We start from the raw sequence: 13,191 nt of genomic DNA, 5'->3' as shown, positions 1-13,191 counted from the left end.
GGCATGGTGGTGCACACTTTAATCCCAGCACTGGAGAGGCAGAGGTAGGAGGATTGCCAAGAGTTCGAGGCCACCCTGAGACTACATAGTGAATTCCAGGTCAGCCTGGGCTAGAGTGAGACCCTACTTTGGAACCCCCGCAAAAGATTTATTTTTACTTATTTATTAGAGACAGAGATAAGAGGGAGAGAGAGTATGTGTGAGAATGGGCATGCCAGAGCCTCTAGCCACTGCAAACGAACCCTAGATGCATATGCTACCACGTGCATCTGGCTTACATAGCACCTGGAGAATTGAACCTGGGTACTTAGGCTTCGCAGGCATGCACCTTAACCACTAAGTCATCTTTCCAGCCCTAACTGTTACTTTTAAAATAAATTTTTTTATTTGCTTATTTGCAACCAGAGAGATAGAGATAAGAGAGACAGAGAGCTAAAGAGAATGAGCCCACCAGGGCCTTCAGCCACTGCCAAAACAAAAGAAAAAAAAACTCCAGATGTATGCACCACTGTGCATCTGGCTTTACATGGGTACTGGAGAACTGAACTCAAGTCATTAGGATTTGCAGGCAAATACCTTAGCTGCTGAGCCATCTCTCTAGCCCCTAAATGTTACATTTTTCTTGAGGCAGGGTTTTACTCTATAGTCTACATTGGCAAACTCGAGGTAATCCTCCTGCCTCAGTCTCCCAAGCACTGAACCACCGTGCCCTGCTTCCCACTTTTCATAGCCAAGTTGTGCAAAACCACACCTCAGGGCTAATGACATCATATACTTAACATGTGCTTATGACCTACCTGTATTATTTTCCCTTTTTTGGTAAAGATGATGACCTCATGTCTCAAAGGGATAGATAACAATTATTTTTTGCTAATTACATGGTGTCTTAGCATCTTTAGTTCTTTGCTTTCTTTGCTGTGTTGGCCCATAAAAATAAGTCCCAAATTTGGGCCAAAGTAGTGTTTGCATGTAATATAAAAACTGTCCAGAGTGAGTATAAAGAGATGTGATAGAAAATGTATCCACCCTATCCAGACACCAGGAACTAGTTTCTACAAGTCAACACAAGTTTTTGAAAATGCTTCTATTATTATGATATTTTTAGACATAAAAAGATAGTTTCTTTCTCTCTCTTTTTGGCTTTTCATTTCTGTCTCTCTGTGTCACTGTTTCTCACTGGGGCTCTGTCAATCCTCCCTCTTTTTTTTTTTTTTTTTTTTGGTTTTTAGAGGTCAGATCTTGCTCTAGCCCAGGATGACCTAGAATTCACATGTAGGGCGGCCTCAAACTCATGGCGATCCTCCTACCTCTGCCTCTCAAGTGCTGGGATTAAAGTGGGTGCCACCATGCCTGGCTAAATGATAGTTTCTCTTAAACCAGACGTGTGGCTCACGCCTTTAATCCCAGCACTCAGGAGGCAGTGGTAGGATCACAGTGATCCTGGCTGAACCCAGGACCTCATACGAGGGAAGTACTCTACTGTTTAGCTATGCCCCCAGCTTTCCCTGTGGATTCTACGTGGGAGTTCTGAGTCATGATCCCAGCACCCCCCCCTTTTAAATATTTTATCTATGTATTTGAGTGAAAGAGGCAGAGAATGGGCATGTCACTGTGAACGAACTCCGGATGCATCTGGTTTTACATGGGTACTGGGGAACTGAACATGGGTCCTTTCGCTTTGCAGGCAAGCACCAAAACTGCTAAGCCATCTCTCATTGAAAGCATGTGCCAGCACTCAGGAGGCAGGGGAAGGAGGATCACCATGAGTTCAAGGTCACCCTGAGAGACTACATGTGAATTCTAGGTCAGCCTGGGCTAGAGCAAGACCTGACCTCTAAAACCCAAAAAAGAAAAAAAAGAGGGAGGACTGACAGAGCCCCAGAGAGTGAGAGAAACAGTGACACAGAAAGAGAGAGACAGAAATGGGGTGGGGTGGAGAAGCAACAAGAGAAACCCGGACTGAATTGCCTTGTTTAAGGAACAGGAAGGAACTGGAGCGGTGGAGGGTGGATGGATACCAGCCTCTAGCAGCCCATACTCACAAGCCTCTTGCCTCAGCAGATCTGCACCAGCACGCCCAGCTTAAAAGTGAACACCTTCTGGGCACTGACCACACGCCAGCTATGACGATTTGGGCATGCTTTGTTGCTTAGTCTTCACCCAACCTTTGCTAGCAGGCAGTGGGGTTGGCAGTTTGCAGAGCTGCCCTGGCCAGGGGACGGTGTGAGGCACTGTGACCCCAGGGGCATCTCCCAGCCCCAGAGCCTGGGAGCACAGCCTGGGGTGTGCACGCACCAGGCAGAGACAAAGTGACAGGGGCTGGGTGTGGCCTGCCCGTCTCCACCTGTGGATATGAGAGTCACTGAACTTCAGGGTGAAGTGCCCTAGGAGACAAGTCATGGGCTCCACCTCTGCCTTGGGTAACACCCAGGCCCACACTGTGGTGTGTGTGTGTGGTGTGTGGTGCATAGTCAACAAATTATTTTTTTCAAAGCTGTTAAAAAAAACTGAAATACACACGTTCAGAAAAGCCTATAAAACCACAGCACACAAATGCTAAAGCCCTCCACGGACAGTGAAGAAAGCACATCCATTCGGCCTCACAGTGGAGAAGGGTTTGGCCTTAAAAGGGAAGACTGGCCAGGCTTGGTGGCTCCTGCCTGTCATTCCAGCACCCGGGAGGCTGAAGCAAGAGGATCGTCTACACACCAAGGCCTCCTTAGGCTACACTGTGCTGTATTATGAGTTCCTCCAGCTAGAATGTGAGACCTCATCATAAAAATAAAAAAAAAATGGAACGAAGGAAAGGAGGGAGGGATGGAAGAAGGAAGAAATGAAAGAATGAAGAAACGAAAAGAGAAAAAAATAGGAAGGTCTACAACATGGGGAACCATGCAGACATGCACCAAGTGGAGTAATCCGTGGCAAGGGGGCCCCGCTGTAGACATGGGCTCATATGGAGCTGCTGGAGTTGGCATATTTGTGCAGCGAACAGGATCCCTGGTGGAGGTTTAGGCTGGGGAGGACTCAGGGAATTCATGTTTAATGAGCCCAGAATTTCAGTTCTGGAAGATAAGATAATTCTGGAGATGATGGGGTAATGGCTGCCCATCTCTGTGAATAGGCTTAGAGCCACCAAACTGCCCTTGAACTTTGATCAGAAGTGGAGAGGCCTGGCATCTCAGCTACTATGGAGGCTGAGACAAGAGGATGAAGAGTTGAAGGCCAGCCTGGGCAACTTAGGGCAAGACTATTTCAAAATAAAAAGTGAAAAGAGGGCTTGCAGTGTGGCCCAGCCGTAGAGCTCCTGCCTAGAATCCACACTGAGGGCTGGGGGCGTGGCTCAGAGGCAGAGCTCCTGTCTAGAATCCACAGTGAGGGCTGGGGTCATGGATCAGAGGTGGAGCTCCTGCCTAGAATCCACAGTGAGGGCTGGGGCGTGGCTCAGAGGCAGAGCTCCTGTCTAGAATCCACGCAGAGCTCTGTCTAGAATCCACAGCGAGGGCTGGGGTCATAGCTCTGAGGTAGAGCTCCTGTCTAGAATCCACAGTGAGGGCTGGGGGCGTGGCTCAGAGGCAGAGCTCCTGTCTAGAATCCACAGTGAGGGCTGGGGAGCATGGCTCAGAGGTAGAGCTCCTGTCTAGAATCCACAGTGAGGGCTGGGGCATGGCTCAGAGGTAGAGCTCCTGCCTAGAATCCACAGTGAGGGCTGGGGGGCGTGGCTCAGAGGTAGAGCTCCTGTCTAGAATCCACAGTGAGGGCTGGGGGGCGTGGCTCAGAGGCAGAGCTCCTGTCTAGAATCCGCAGTGAGGGCTGGGGCATGGCTCAGAGGTAGAGCTCCTGCCTAGAATCCACAGTGAGAAATGGGGACATGGCTCAGAGGTAGAGCTCCTGTCTAGAATCCACAGTGAGGGCTGGGGAGCGTGGCTCAGAGGTAGAGCTCCTGTCTGGAATCCACAGTGAGGGCTGGGGGCATGGCTCAGAGGTAGAGCTCCTGCCTAGAATCCACAGTGAGAAATGGGGACATGGCTCAGAGGTAGAGTTTCTGTCTAGAATCCACAGTGAGGACTGGGGGCGTGGCTCAGAGGTAGAGCTCCTGTCTGGAATCCACAGTGAGGGCTGGGGGCGTGGCTCAGAGGCAGAGCTCCTGTCTAGAATCCACAGTGAGGGCTGGGGGCATGGCTCAGAGGTAGAGCTCCTGTCTAGAATCCACAGTGAGGGCTGGGGGCATAGCTCAGAGGTAGAGCTCCTGTCTAGAATCCACAGTGAGGACTGGGGACGTGGCTCAGAGGTAGAGCTCCTGTCTAGAATCACAGTGAGGGCTGGGGGTGTGGCTCAGAGGTAGAGCTCCTGTCTAGAATCCGCAGTGAGGGCTGGGGGCGTGGCTCAGAGGTAGGAGAGCCACAGCACCTGCTTTACATGTGTGGGCCCCTGGGTTCCACCCCCAATACCAAATAAAAGGTCTCATTTTTTGTAAGTTTGAGTTAGTGAGTTTAGAAAGTCTAATATTTCTATTTGGTCTCTCGAACTTGCAAAGTCGTTCTCAGAGAATGATGTATTGCCAGAATGAAGGAGTTGTCCAACTCCCGCCTCTCCCCCCCCCCCCCCCGCCCCGCCCTGAGTTAGGGTCTTGCTCTAGTCTGGAGCTTGACTGCAGTGGCTAAAGGCCCTAGTGCACCCATCTCAATCTTAATCTCTCTCTGTGTTCCTTTCTCTCTCTCATAAATAAAAATCAGTAAAACAATATAAAGCCTGCACCACCACACCTTGCTTGTTTTTGTTTTTTGACAAGGTGTCATTCTGCAGTCAAGCATCTTAACCACTAAGTTTTCTCTCCAGCCCAAATGTGTCATTCTGTAGCCTGAGACTTTAGCAATCTGCCTATTTCAATCTCATGAATACTTCCCCATCACACTAGTCTTTTCCGTCGATAAATCCATGTGTGTGTGTCTGAGACAGAGTCAGACAGGAAACCTCATGTAGCTCAAACTGGCCCTAAACCCCCTAAGTAGCCAAGGATGACCTTGAACTCCTGCCTCCAACATCCAATTGCTGTGATGACATGCAAAACTACCACACCCAGTTTAGGGGGTACTGGGGATTGAACCCAAAGCTTTACACACCTAGGCAGAAACTCTACCAAGTGAGCAATATATCCCAGCCTCCTTTCTACATTCATGTCCTGTATATACAAGGCCAGCTGTCTGAGACCCTGACAAGCCAACTTCCTTTGGATGTGTCATGGTCTATCCTCCCCAGGCCAGGCATGAGGACAGGTGGTAGTTTGGCATCCACGCTTGGTGGACTGGAGGCAGTTGATGGAAAGCTTTCTTTGGCGCGGCGTTGCCTGCTGGGCCCCAGGCCAAGTTCCCCTAACCGTCCTGCATTCCTTCCAGCCTGCCTCACACCAAGGCCAAGAGCCTGTTAGTATCACGTTGCCCTGACCCCACACCTGCCTCTCTGTCTCTAGATGCATCCCAGGGAGGGCAACTTGGCTTTGCTTAGCCACAAATGGCATTAAAAAAATAAGCTAAAAACCAAATAAATAGATAAGTGATACATCAGATGGGTGATTTCAGCTGGGCGTGGTGGCGCACATCTTTAATCCTGGCACTTGGGAGGCAGAGGTAGGAGGATCACTGTGAGATGGAGGCCCCTCTGAGACTACGTAGTGAATTCCAGGTTAGCCTGAGCTAGAGTGAGACCCTAGCTCAAAAAACAAACAAGAGAGAGAGACAGACAGAGATAAAGTGGGGGGGGGGGGGGTAGGGAAGAAAAAGAAAGAAAGATGCCATAAGAAAACCCATTATTTTCTATAGTAACTGAAAAAAATAAGAAATAATAAGCTAAGGGCTGGAAACTGGTTAACATGTTTGCCAGTAAAGCCAAAGGACCCAGTTTGGATTCCCCAGTACCCACCTAAAGCCAGATACGCAAGGTGGCACATGCATCTGGAGTTCATGTGCCGTGACTAGGGCACCATGATGTGCCCATTCTCTCTCCCCTTCTCTCAAATAAATACATGAATAAATAAACACATAAATATATTTTTAAAGCTAGTGATGCACATATCCCTTCTCCGATTCTCAAAGAGTGTTTGAAACATAAGATACCTCAGATGTCAGGTGCACAGCTGTCTGGCTGCAATGTCCCCCAGCAGGACACAGCGTTTACGTCCACCCACAGCAGGAGCTCTACCTCTGAGCCAAGGCCCCAGCCCATCACGGTGGATTCTAGGCAGGAGCTCTACCATTAAGCCCTTAACACATTTTTTACTTTTTATTTTGAGACAGAGTCTTGCTAAATTGCCCTCACTTACCTTTAGCCTACTCTGTAGCCCAGAATGTTCTTGAACTTTCCATTCTCCTGCCTCGGCTGCCCAAATAGCTGAGTTGAGAAGCCTGAATCATTCATCACAACCTCTCTGTCTTTCTCTCTCTCCAACTTCCCTGAATAACACTGCCAAATGAGGATTAAGTATTCAAACAATATGGCTAGGAGGGACATTTTTTAAAATTTTTTTCCGAGTTAGGGTCTCACTGTAGCTCAGGCTGACCTGGAATTCACTATGTAGTCTCAGGGTGCCTCGAACTCATGGAGCTCCTCCTACCTCTGCCTCCTGAGTACTGGGATTAAAGGCGTTCACCACCATGCCTGGCTGGCTATGAGAGACTTAAAAAAAATATTTTATTTATTTATCTATTAATTTGCAAGCAGAGAGGAGGGCGGGAGGGAGAATGGACGCTCCAGGGCCTTAGCTGCTGCAAATGAACTACAGATGCATGTGCCACTTTGTGCATCTGTTTTTACCTGGGTATTAAGAAATTAAACCTGGGTTATCAGGCTTTGCGGGCAAGTGCCAAGTGCCTTAACTGTTAAGCCATCTCTCCAGCCACTCTTCTTCATTTTTTTTTAAAGTTCTTTTAAAAATTTTATATATTGATTGACAGAGAGAGAGAGGCAGATGGAAAGAGAGAGTATGGGTGCAATACGGCCTCCAGCCACTGAAAACGACTCCAGACGCATGTGTCACCTTGTGCATATGGTTAATGTGGATCCTTAGGCTTTGCAGGCAACTGCCTTAACTGTTAAGCCATCTCTCCAGCTCCTTCCTCGTGTTTTTTTGTTTTTGTTCTGTATTTTTGTTTTTGTTTTTGGTTTTTCAAGGTAGGGTCTTACTCTAGCTCAGGCTGACCTGGAATTCACTCTGTAGTCTCAGGATAGCTTCGAACTCACTGAGATCCTCCTACCTCTACCTCCTAAATGCTGGGATTAAAAGCATGCGCCACCACGCCCAGATACTTTTTTTTTTTTTTTAAAGTTTACTTATTTGTTTGAGTGCGACAGACAGACAGAGAAAGAGGGAGAGGGTGAGAGAGAGAGAGAGAATGGCGCACCAGGGCCTCCAGCCACTACAAACGAACTCCAGATGCATGTGCCACCTTGCGCGTCTGGCTTATGTGGGTCCTGGGGAATGGAGCCTTGAACTGGGGTCCTTAGGCGCTTAACTGCTAAGCCATCTCTCCAGCCCCCTTCGTTTTTTGAAATGTGATCTGACCATGTAGCTGCGGGCCTGGAACTCAAGAGTCTCCTCCTTCCTCCTCCTGGTGCTGGATGCTTAGCGTGGGAACTTCTTCAGCCATTTTTACTAAACCGTGGAACTCCGGGGTGTGAAATCAGATGATATTTAATTATGTTTCACCAAATTACTCTTTAGTAGGGCCTCAGCAGAGAAACCAAACCGGTTCTCGGTCCTAATTCATCCAGCCTCACACCAGGACGTCAGAGCTCAGGGCTTTAGAAGCTTGAAGAGTGTGTGGCCTTTGATCCCCATCCGATCCTCCTGGCTTCTTTTAGGGCAAATTGCAACTTCTGGCACGCCGCCCCAAAGAAGGAAGGGGAGGGGAGACGAGGAAAAGGATGACAAGACATCTCAGGATTGGTTCTCAAATTTTGGTCCCCACCTTATTAGGTAGTGAGGCCTGCTACTTATGAGACCCACAGGTGTCCGCCTCTGGGAGCCCCAGTTGGGGAGAGAATTTCACCCTGGTGTGGGCGTCCCCTAGTGGTGACATGGAGCCATTCCGCCCTGGGGAACGTTTCCCATTAATTCGCAGCTAATGTCAAGTCTAATTCAATTCATATATGTACTTGGAGCCCTCCACATTCTAGCTCAGTGATTTACAATCAGAATATGATAGGAAATATTCATGCGCCTTTAAACTTTTCACTCGCTACATAGAAAAGGAGCTGCTGGGGGAGAGGGGCTGGAGAGATGGCTCAGTGGTTAAGGCACTTACCTGCAGTGCCTAAAACTCCGGGTTCAGTTCCCCAGTACCCAGGTAAAGGCAGATGCACAAAGTGGCACATACAACTGGAGTGCGTTTGCAGTGGCTAGAGGCCCTGGCACACCCATTCTCCCCTGCCCCCACTTCTTTCCTTTTTTTGGTTTTTCGAGGTAGGGTCTCACTCTGGTCCAGGCTGACCTGGAATTAACTCTGTAGTCTCAGGGTGGCCTTGAACTCATGGCGATCCTCCTACCTCTGCCTCCCGAGTGCTGGGATTAAAGGCATGCGCCACCATGCCCGGCTTTCCTTTTTTTTTTTTTTTTTTTTTTGAGGTATGTTCTTGCTCTAGCCCAGGTTGACCTGTAATTCACTATGTAGTGTCAGGGTGGCCTTGAACTCATGACAATCCTCCTACCTCTGCCTACCCAGCGCTGGGATTAAAGGCATGTGCCACCATGCCCAACTGTTGTTCTTTTTTTTGTTTTCTCCTTTCTTTCAATATATATATATATATATATATATTTATTTATTTATTTCAGAGAGAGAGAGGGCAGATATATAGAGAGAATGGGTGGGCCTCCAGCCACTGCAAACAAATTACAAATGCAAGCACCACCTTGTGATCTGGCTTATGTAGATAGTAGGGAATTAAACCTGGGTCCTTGGGCAAGGACATTAACTGCTAAACCATCTTTCCATCCTCTCTCTCTCTTTACAAATAAATAAAATAACTTTTAAAAAGTATTTTTTGGAGAGAGAGAGAGAAAAAAGGGCATACTAGGGCCTCTAGCCAGTGTAAATGAACTTCAGACACATGTGCCATCATGTACATCTGACTTATGTGGGTTCTGGGGAGTGAAACCTGGGTCCTTAGACTTCGCAGGCATGTGCTTTAACCACTAAGTCATCTCTCCAGCTCCTAAAATAATAATAATAATAATAAAAAATAAGCTACTGGGGCTGGAGGGATGGCTTAGTGAATAAGGCGTTTACCTGCAAAGCCAAAGGACCCAGGTTCAATTCCCCAAGACCCACGTTAGCCAGATGCACAAGGGCACATGCATCTGGAATTTGTTTGCAGTGGCTGGAGACCCTGGCGTGCCCATTTTCTTTCTCCCCCTCCCTCTTTCTCTGTCAAATAAATAAATAAATAAAAATAAAATATTTAAAATAAAATAAAAATAAGCTACCGAAAAGAAGCTGAACATGGTGCCACATGCCTGTCATTTTAGCACTGAGGAAGTTGAGGCAGGAGGATTGCTGAGAGTTCTAGGCCAGCCTAAGGCTGCAGATTGAGACCCTGTCTCAAACAACAACAATGAAAAACCAGGTGACATCAATTGTAAGAGTGTACTTTTTAAAAGTTTATTTGAGAAAGTGGCATATGTATGTATGAATGGATGTAGAAAGAGAGAGAGCATAGGCACGCCATGCCCTCCAGCCTCTGTAAATGAACTCCAGATGCATGCACTATCTTGTCCTAGGGAATAGAACCTGGGTCCTCTGGCTTTGCAGGTAAACACCTTAACCACTAAGCCATCACTCTAGCCCGAGTGTACTTTTAAAGTATTTTTATTGATTTATCTGAGAGAGAGAAAGTATAGGCATGCTAGGGCCTCCTGCCACTTGGTGCACATCACTCTACATGGGTACTGGGACTTGAACCTGGGCTATCAGGTTTTGTAAGCATGTGTCTTTAACTGCTTGAACCATCTCTCCAGCCCAATAAGAGTGTTTTATTTAGAACTGAGTTAGAAGCTTCCTTCCTTCTGGCCAGTTGTCATCATGCTGGAAGGTACTGTGCAGGCTGAAGGGGGAAAAAAGCCATCAACAGTTCTGCCCAATGGTGGACTCTGCACACTACGCAATGGACCAGTCAAGCAAGATGTGTCCACTGGACTTCTGGGAAAAGTGGTGGACAAGAAACAGCCTCAGTGTGAGGCAGCAAAGGAGAAAATCAAAATAAGAACTAAAAGACTGTATCAAAGAGGAAAACTGAAGAATTGGGCTGGAGGGATGGCTTAGCGATTAAGGCGTTTGCCTGCAAAGCCAAAGGACCCAGGTTCAGTTCCCCAGGACCTACGTTAGCCAGATGCACAAGGAGGTACTTGTTTTTGGAGTTCGTTTGCAGTGGCTGGAGGCCCTGGCATGCCCATTCTCTCTCCCTCTTTATCTGTCAAGTAAATAAATAAATAAAAATTCTAGGGCTGGAGAGATGGTTAAGGTGCTTGCTTGCAAAGCCAAAGGACCCAAGTTCAATTCCACAGTATCCACATAAAGCCAGATGCACAAGGTGGCACATGTGTCTGGAGTTCGTTTGTAGTGGCTAGAGGTCCCAGCATGCCCATTCTTTCTCTTTGTCTCTCTCTCTCTCAAATAAATAAGTTTTTTTTAAATCCAGAGGAGAATCACTGTGAGTTTGAGGCCAGCCTGAAACTACATAGTGAATTTTAAGTCAGCCTAAGCTAGAGTGAGACCCTACTTTGAAAAACCAAAATAAATAAATAACCCAGGACTGGAGCGATGAGTTAGTGGTTAAGGTGCTTGCCTATGAAACCTAAGGACCAAAGTTTGATTCCCCAGGATCCACATCAGCCAGATGTACAAGGTGGCACATGTCTCTGTAGTTCATTTGCAGTGGCTGAAGGCCCTGGCATGCCCATTCTTTCTCTCTCCCTCTCTACCTTTTTTTTTTCTCTCTCTCTCTCTCAAATAAACAACAACAACAAAGTTAAAAAAAAAAAAAAGAGAATCCTGAAAAAAAAAAATCAAGGCAGGGTGTGGTGGTGCACGCTGTCAATCCTAGCACTTGTGAGGCACAGTTAGGAGGAGTTCTGTGAGTTCAGGGCCACCCTGAGGCTGTATAGTGAATTCCAGGTCAACCTGGGCTAGAACAAGACCCTCCACTGAAAAACAAAACAAAACAAAATCCAGAGACACAGAGATCTGCATCTGAGGCCCACAGGTACTCAGGAGAGATCTCAAGCAGAGAAGAAACTGCCTGGGGACCTCAGTGCCCTGAGATTTTGGAAACACAAATCTGAATTTGAAGAGTCCCCAGGTGAGCCCAGATTATTACCGCTAGGAAAACTTGATCCCAGCTTCTTATAACACTGAGGGCTGGAGAGATGGTTCAGAGGTTAAGGCACTTGCTTGCAAAGCCTGATGGCCTGGGTTCAATTCCCCAATACCCACATAAAGCCAGATGCACAAAATGGTATATGCATCTGGAAGTTGTTTGCAGGAGCATTGGCTCTCTCTCTGTCTTTCCTTCTCTCTCTCTCCCCCTCTCTTGCAAATAAATAATAAGTTTTATAAAAAGAGTTTTTTTTTTTTACTACAATGGACCTAATTCATTTCCCTCTCTTCTTGCAAATAAATAATACATGAAGTCTTTTACTATAATGAACAGTAGTTAATGCAGAGATGCATAGCTGGTAAAATTGCATAGAATCAATGTCTTCGGTGTGCTCAGCCTCAAACAGGATGTCTAAACCACTCCTCCAAGGTTCAGGAAACCTTGCAGAAGAGAGGGCAGAAAGAAGGGAAGAGCTGGAGGATGGGGAGGAGTGCTGTGGACAGCTGTCTGTTGCCCTTGTGACCTCTCTGAGGCTGTGGTCACTGGTGCAGGACTGAGCTTGTCAACATTTTGTCATGGACGGTGGAAGGGCTCATGGGCTCATTCTGTCATGGAAGGTAGGGGCGCTGTGCCTCCTTGAGGACACTGGGAGAAGGGTGATGTTCGTTTTAGTGGCGTAGCCACCAGTCAGTTGCCCTTAGTTAGGAAAACAACCCTCCACACATGCTCATACAAGACAGCCCTAACTGAATTCAGTGGACCACACAAAGGACATCAAAGTGGAAGTGCCATTTGTTGGGAAGAAGGGGTTCAGTGGGAGTAGGAGGGAGACATGAGAAGGTGATGGGGGTGAATATGGTCAATACACATTATATACATGGATAAAATTGACAAAAATCAAAGTTAATCTTAAAAATAATGTATTTATTCCAACATATCCAAAATATTATCATTTCAATCACCTTGTGTGGTAGTTTGAATATATGGCTTCCAATGGATTCAGTGTTTTATTAGCTTGTAGTTTGGATCTGCAGCCACTTGGCTGGAGGTGGTATCACTGGGTGAACCTTAGGGTCCAGCCCTAAGGTGTGGTGGTGGGTTGAGATAATAATCTAGATATGCAATGTGTGCCTTAGCGGGGTTCTGAAGTGTGCTGTGTGCTGTAGCCTTTGGCTTGGGACTTCTCTCTCTCTGCTTTCTCCTCTAAGAAGGGGCAAACTTTTTTTTTCTTTTTTTTTTTTTTGCCATTATGGGACTTCCCTGGATCTGTAAGCTTCAATAACTCCCTTCCTTCATAACTGTGCCTAGTCTGAAAGTTCATCTCAGCGAACCTGAAGCTGTCTGCTACAGAAGGTGAATATGGTCAAAACACATTATGTACATGTATAAAATTGACAAAATCAAAATTAATCTTAAAAATAAGTATTGCATTTAATCCAACATACCAAAATATTATTATTCCAATCATCTTGTAACCAAAAAAACTAATGTCATTTTTAAATATTTTTTTCAAATATTTTATTTATTTGACAGAAAGAGATAGAGAGAAGAAGGCAGGGAAAGACAGAGAATGGGTGCGTCAAGGCCTCCAGCCTCTGCAAATGAACTCCTGACTCACGTGCCACCTTAAGCATCTGGTTTACATGGGTCCTGGGGAATCAAACCTGGGTCCTTTGGCTTTGCAGGTAAACACCTTAATCGCTAAGCAACCACCCTTCAGCCCCACTTTTAAAAATTTAAGTCAGCATTTGCCTGCAAAACCTAAGGACCTGGGTTTGAGTCCCCAGTACCCACGTAAAACCAGATGCACAAAGTGGTGCACGT

The sequence above is a fragment of the Jaculus jaculus genome, chromosome 14 (genome assembly GCF_020740685.1).
Source record: "Jaculus jaculus isolate mJacJac1 chromosome 14, mJacJac1.mat.Y.cur, whole genome shotgun sequence".
Taxonomy (NCBI): domain Eukaryota; kingdom Metazoa; phylum Chordata; class Mammalia; order Rodentia; family Dipodidae; genus Jaculus; species Jaculus jaculus.
Note: the sequence above shows the minus strand (reverse complement) of the source record.